Raw genomic sequence first — 6000 nt, 5'->3', positions numbered from 1 at the left:
AACTATTAAGTCTAGATTAATTTAGGCAGGCAGATATCACAGATGAGGGAGCTTCATCAACCATTCTGTAAAGCACAGTGTTTTTATCAAGCACATAGATGTAGTTTCAAATAATGTTTTCCGGATGACATCCATAGTGCTCGAATCAGTAGCCCTGGCCAAAAGTTCCCATTTTCTTCCACTTCCAGCAGAGCTTTCTGAATTCCTCATGTCTCCAACATATCCTGGTGGCTTTAAAAGAGGTGCCGTGCTTTCTTGTCCAGCATCTGTAGGGTAATATGAAGAGCCCTCATCCAGTGGCCATCCAACCTCCAGCATGGCAGCTTTAGTTAGGTTTCTACTCCACTATCTAGACAAAAAAGGACCGGTGCTGTAAAAAAAAATCTAGTGCTGTCAACCCAGTTACAGAATAATAAATAAAAGAAATATCTTAATTTTTAAACATTATTTTAAAGACATAGTGTTATTTCCTTTTTGTAAAAGAAAAGAAGTTATACTGGGTTTGAAGAGTTTGTTCTCTCAGATCTCCACACCAGTAACCGGTCAAGGCAACTCTGGAGTGTCTCTGCTTCTTCTGTTGTTCACAAAATCAATGAAAGATGAATGTAGGAGATGAATGCTGTCAGTCCAACATTGCATATTGGTACCACAAAAGCTTCTCTGGCTACCCTGGTTTTGCAAAACTGGGTCTTCAGTTGTAGTCTCCAAACAAAGATTGATTCCTGCATCCTAATGACTTCAACTAACAGTTACAGCAAGGACTTCATCCACTGTGCAGTTTAATCTAGGAAATATACTATCTCAAGTCAAACATTTTGATGCTTCTTTATTTGGGAAACTCAAAATGAGGATTTAGCAGACCTTGCATCTGTATTCTAAAATTCAGAATGACTTCTAAAAGGGAATTATTTAAGGAAAATATCAAAATTACATAATTTGGTGTGCTAGTACCATGTTATTCTTGCTCCCCCATGGCATGTTAGAAGACGAGAAGGAAGAAACCTGACGGACTTCCACAAGAGACTCTCAGTTTGCTCACTGCCAGCTGTTCGGATGCTATTGACTAATGCTTAGTGGCCAACTGTGACGATTCCATCAAAGCATACTTTTGTTCCCAGTGACATCGTAAGCAACAACCCAACAGAGTGCTAAAAAATAATCATAACTTCTGTGTCATTGCACATCAAGAACATTCTGAACTGCAGTTAGTGTGCTGGACTGATGAATCTTGGGACTGTTAAAAGAAATAGCAGGGCAATATTGATTCTAAAGTATTATGCATTGAACATCACGGGTGCACTGGGCAGACAAGATAATGTCACTCACTCTGAGAATTTCTAAATAGAGTTAGAAATAGACAGTACAATGTAGATATACGAGACACGAGAAAAGACATGGAGGATGTAAACTCCAAATAGTGGAAACGTGTCCCTTTTCATAAATCCAAACCAACAGCCTAGATCTGAGGTCTACAGCTTGAGGGTCGAAACCCAATCAGCAAACTACCACTGGTCTGTCCCCGAGATGTGACGCAGAGCTGGAAGATCCAGGTCGAATTTGACGATTTGAGCGCCCCTTGACTTTCAGTATGTCATTTCCCTCGATTTATGATGTCGCGCCATGTTGCGCCGTTTCTGTATTGCGCTATCTATCGCAGCTCCAGCTCGGGACGGCGGCCAGCGCACCTAGCGAGCTGCCGCACCCCGCCAACCCCTCAGCCTCCAGCCACCCGAAGCCGAGGCGCCCAACGCCTCGCTCCGCCACCGCCTCAGCCCCCCGTTGGGTGGGACGAGGACGGCCGCCTCGCCCAGGGCCGCCGTCTCGCCCAGGCCCCTCGCCATGCTCCGGGAGGACGAAGAGCCCCTCGCAAGCGCTTCCTAAGCATCTCCCCACCCTCACCCGGGGAAACACGGGCACGTTTTCGCCAAGCCACTTCAGCCGGCCGGTAGCCCGTGCCGCCGGTGGGCCAAGCGCTGGGCCGGCGGGAAGCTCCTCCCCAGGGGTGTCGCACAGGAAGAGGTGGAGGTCGGGGGAGCCGGCGGAGCGCCCTGCGCGGCTGCGGCGTTACCGTTACCCGTTTCGCTACGCGTGTGTCTTATATCGCAGCCATGCTGCACATCAGCGGCCAGAGCGAGGGGAGAGGGGAGGAAAAGCCTGTTTACACAGACTGCAAACCGCCTGGGGAATAATGCAGGAAAGGAAGTGAGCCGGCTCTCTGTCTGACTGCTCTGACTTCCTGCTCGCTCTCTCGCACAGGCACACGCACACACACACACACGCACACGCACACACACACACCCCGGCCGAAAAAAAAAAAAAAAAAAGAGAAAAAAAAAAGGGGGGGGGGGGAATTAGGATCTCATTACAAGAGCAACAGAGCGTTTGCAGAAGACTGTCAGCATGGAGAACCGGGGGATTTTACCCAGCTCCCTCTAAACTACCGGGAGAGAGCGGAAAAGTCCCTCAGGCTCTGGGTAGGTACAAGTGCTGCCGCGCCTGCCCCGACTCCTGCAAAGTTTCGGGGGGCTTCGGGGAGGGGAAGGGGAGGCCGGCGGCTGCTGCGGGGGGCTGCGGGGGCCGGCGCCCTCCGGGCTGGTGGGGCAGCGGCGGGGACGCGGCGGGGCGAGCGGCGGGCTGGAGGTGAGGAGCGCCGGGGGGCAGCGCGGGGAGGAGGGCTCGGAGCCCCGCACGGGGTCGGGGCCGGCGGGGCCCGGGGGTCCTGCCCCGGGGCCCGGCCCCGCCAGCGCGGCGGTAACGAGGGCAGGGGGCGGCGGTTGGGGAGCGCGGGGTGCTGGGGGGGCGGGGGGCAGTCGCGCCGCCTCAGGGCCCCCCCGCCCGGGTCGAGGGCTGCCCCAGGGGCCCCGCCGCCCCCCGGGAGCTGCGGGTGTCGGTGAGGGGACGGAGCGTGTGTGTGGGGCGGGCGGGCGAGGGGGTGTGAGGAGAGGCAGGGCCGGGGGGGGGGGCGCTGCCTGACAGGGCGCAGCGGGTCGGGGGGAGCCCCGGGACCCCTCGCCGCCCCGCAGCCCCCTCGGCGGTGCCGGGCGGTATCCTGACCCCCCTTCCCCGGCGGTGTCCGGCTGCCGGGGCGGCGCGGGCCTGCCCGGTACGAGCGGCATCACGATAACGGCGTTGGGGGCGGCGGGGGCCGCCCGGGTGCCTGTCACGGCGGCGGGGGGCGCCGAGGGGTCCCGGCGCCGCTGCGAGGCCGAGCCGGGACGGGGGCGGGGGGGACGGGGGGGAGGGAAGGGAAGGCTCCTGCAGAAACTGCAGAAGGGGCTTTAAAAGAGGGAAAAAAAAAAAAAAAAAAGTGTCGGGAGAGTTTCTGGCTTGTCTGGAAACAGCAAGACTAATTGCCATGCGCTTCCGGTTTGAAACTGGCAGCAGACAACATCTTGAAAATGAGTCACTGCAGCTCACAAAGAAACTCTGTGGTTTTCTCCCTCTCAGGTTTATATATTTGCTCCTTTTTACAGTTTCCTTTGTAGTCTTCTGCGTTCTCCCCGGCCCTCCCCGCTTTTCTTAGCTACCCCCTGCCCCAAGACCCCTTGGCCGACGTGGATAGTTTCCACGACCAACCGAAAAAACACTAAAAATGTTTGTAAGGGAAGGGAAAAAAAATAGGGGAGAGAGAGAGAAAGGGAGAGAAAGTGGAGAGTTGTTTTTGGATCTGGCTTTGCTGAAGGTTAGAGGGACTCTGATGCTGCAGGGGGAAAAAGTTCCCTGAATTTTCCACTGGCTGCAGGAAGAGAGCCCATTTAGTCATGGCTAAGTAATGTCTGCACACACACCAACTAATCTCATTAGGAGTTTCCGTTCCCTAACACAGGAGGGTTTTGTGAAGCCCTGTCAGCCTTTCTAACATTGCAGTTGAAAGGGAGACAACTTACATCTTTATTTACTTAGAGGTGTAGCGCTAAGACAAGTTTACACCATGCAGCATCTTTTCGGTCATGAGGACTCCAACTTCAAAAGTCAATGGTTTCATTTAATTTGAGGCAGAAAGTCATGGTTCCTCTCATATTTTGCTCATACAGACTTTTTGACTATTTCAGATTAAATGTCGTTTATGCATAAATAGTTTCGTAGGGTGAAGTTCGGAAATGGGGTACATAGAAGGCTGCGTTATGATGAGCATGTTCTGTGCATCTGTGACAATTGTATGTAATTGCATGATTAAAAGACTCTTGTGCCAAGATACCGAGGTGATGGGCATGGTTGAAGAGTATATTCACTCACAAAACCTTGCTGTATTGGTGCTTTACATATTTAATTTCCAAGTGATAATTATTTTGTACATATCACTTGACTGAGTGGTTTGTGTAATTATTTCGTGACGATTTATTCTCGTAGCGGTCATGAAAAAAGTCTTTGTTCATAATTAGAAAGATTTTTGCCATGCCCCACTGATCTTTAATTTAAATTAGAAGTTAACAACTTTTTGCAAAAAAAGTCTGGAGCAAACAAAGAAAATGGAGTCTTGCTTGCAAGTGGGTTTTAGCTTAAAGAATTGTCAAACAATGTGAATAAAATTGCATGTGATTGATAGGAAATAACACTTAGCTACTTGCTATCATGTGATAGCATTAAACTAGCAAATACTGTGCAAAAAAGTAGTACTTGGATGGAGAACTAATTGCAGTATACCACGTGTTTACCTTTAAGGATCTTCAGTGTTTCCTGTACTTCCTATGTACAAGCTGCACAGAAAAGTTCTTCATTAACATCACTTTACAGAGGACTTTTATTAGTGGATTAGTGACACAATCTCTAGACAGAGATGCCTCTTGATTTCCTAGTTGGGCAGAGAAGAATTTTTAGAATAGTATGTAAACCAGAAAATGCCTAATCTCTGCTTCAATCAAATGCCGTCATCAAGTAGTGAGAACTATTTCCCGGTTTTGGAATTTTATTTCTTTTGTAAAATTCTAAATTTTAGAGAGAGGGAGGTGCTTTACTGGGCATAATGTTAAAAAATCTGTTGAATATGTTATGGGACAGCTAGTGTGGCATACCACATCAAAACTCTTACTGAAGAGTGTTCCCTGGCTCTTATTATCTCTCTTTGAAAGATGGACATTAAATTGTCCACTTATTGCATTAAATATTGCTGGAATTTCAGTATGCTGTCTGCTGAATCAGTTAGATGAAGCACACACATTCATACGTACAGATATATATAGTCTATCTACAGTATATAAATTTAATATGTTGTATTCACTCAGCATAAGTAAAAACATCTTGATGTCCTCATAGAAAAACAGCTCTAGTAGTAGTAGTAGTGTACTGGTTGTGTGTTCTGTATGTTTGAAACATTGAATGAGAAGTAATCCGTAGATGTGTTAAAAATACATCAGTTCTGTTTGGAACAGAAAAAAAATGCAAATATCAAATAGTGCATGATGGTTTCCACTCAAATAATAAAAATGTCTTAAAGGTGTTTTCACTGTAAGTATGATTTTATTCTTTACCTGTTTTAATTTATGAAACATAGAAGTGTGCGAGAAGAATATATACTCTCTACTAAGGGATGAGATATTATTGTAATTGCTTGCATCTCGGTTTTCCAAATCACCTCTGTGAGTTGTTCCTAAAAAGAAAAAACCTACAGGCTATCACCAACTCCACCTAGATGCAGCAGCTGAAATAAGCAACACAATCTCAGGGGGAGAAACTGAGCTACAGCCTTCCTTGTAACTGTGTTTACGAACCACTATGCACATGGATGCTTGCGTGTGTAGAAACAAAAGTCTATTTTGGTTTATTCAGTAGCAGTTCTCACTGCTTATTGATTCACAGTGGTTCTTTGCTCCTGTTACTTAATGTTACTTCATTAAACTTGAATCACGAAAACAAATCAAGTATCTCACTCCAAAGACTGAAGCATTCACCTTTGCTGTGCATGAAGTCCAGTTACGTAAACTTTACCTCCTCGTTGTAATGCCCTTCTTGGGATAGAGGCCAGCTTCAGGGTGTGTTACGGTAGAGGTATTCTTACGGGAA

General features: G+C 48.0%; 1 protein-coding gene across 2 annotated transcripts in view; it reads left to right on the top strand.

Annotated features, from left to right (window-relative positions):
• The first annotated feature begins 2041 nt into the window (after positions 1-2041).
• ELK3 (ETS transcription factor ELK3) overlaps positions 2042-6000 on the top strand; it is a 41736-nt gene continuing 37777 nt past the window's right edge. For both annotated transcript variants that reach the window (XM_082311164.1, XM_082311163.1), the window contains exon 1: positions 2042-2474. The gene's annotated coding sequence lies outside the window, so the exon portion shown is untranslated. The remainder of the gene's footprint in view (positions 2475-6000) is intronic.

Source organism: Platalea leucorodia, assembly GCF_965183815.1.
Source record: "Platalea leucorodia genome assembly, chromosome: 4".
Taxonomy (NCBI): domain Eukaryota; kingdom Metazoa; phylum Chordata; class Aves; order Pelecaniformes; family Threskiornithidae; genus Platalea; species Platalea leucorodia.
Note: the sequence above shows the minus strand (reverse complement) of the source record. Positions and strands in the feature narration are given on the sequence as shown.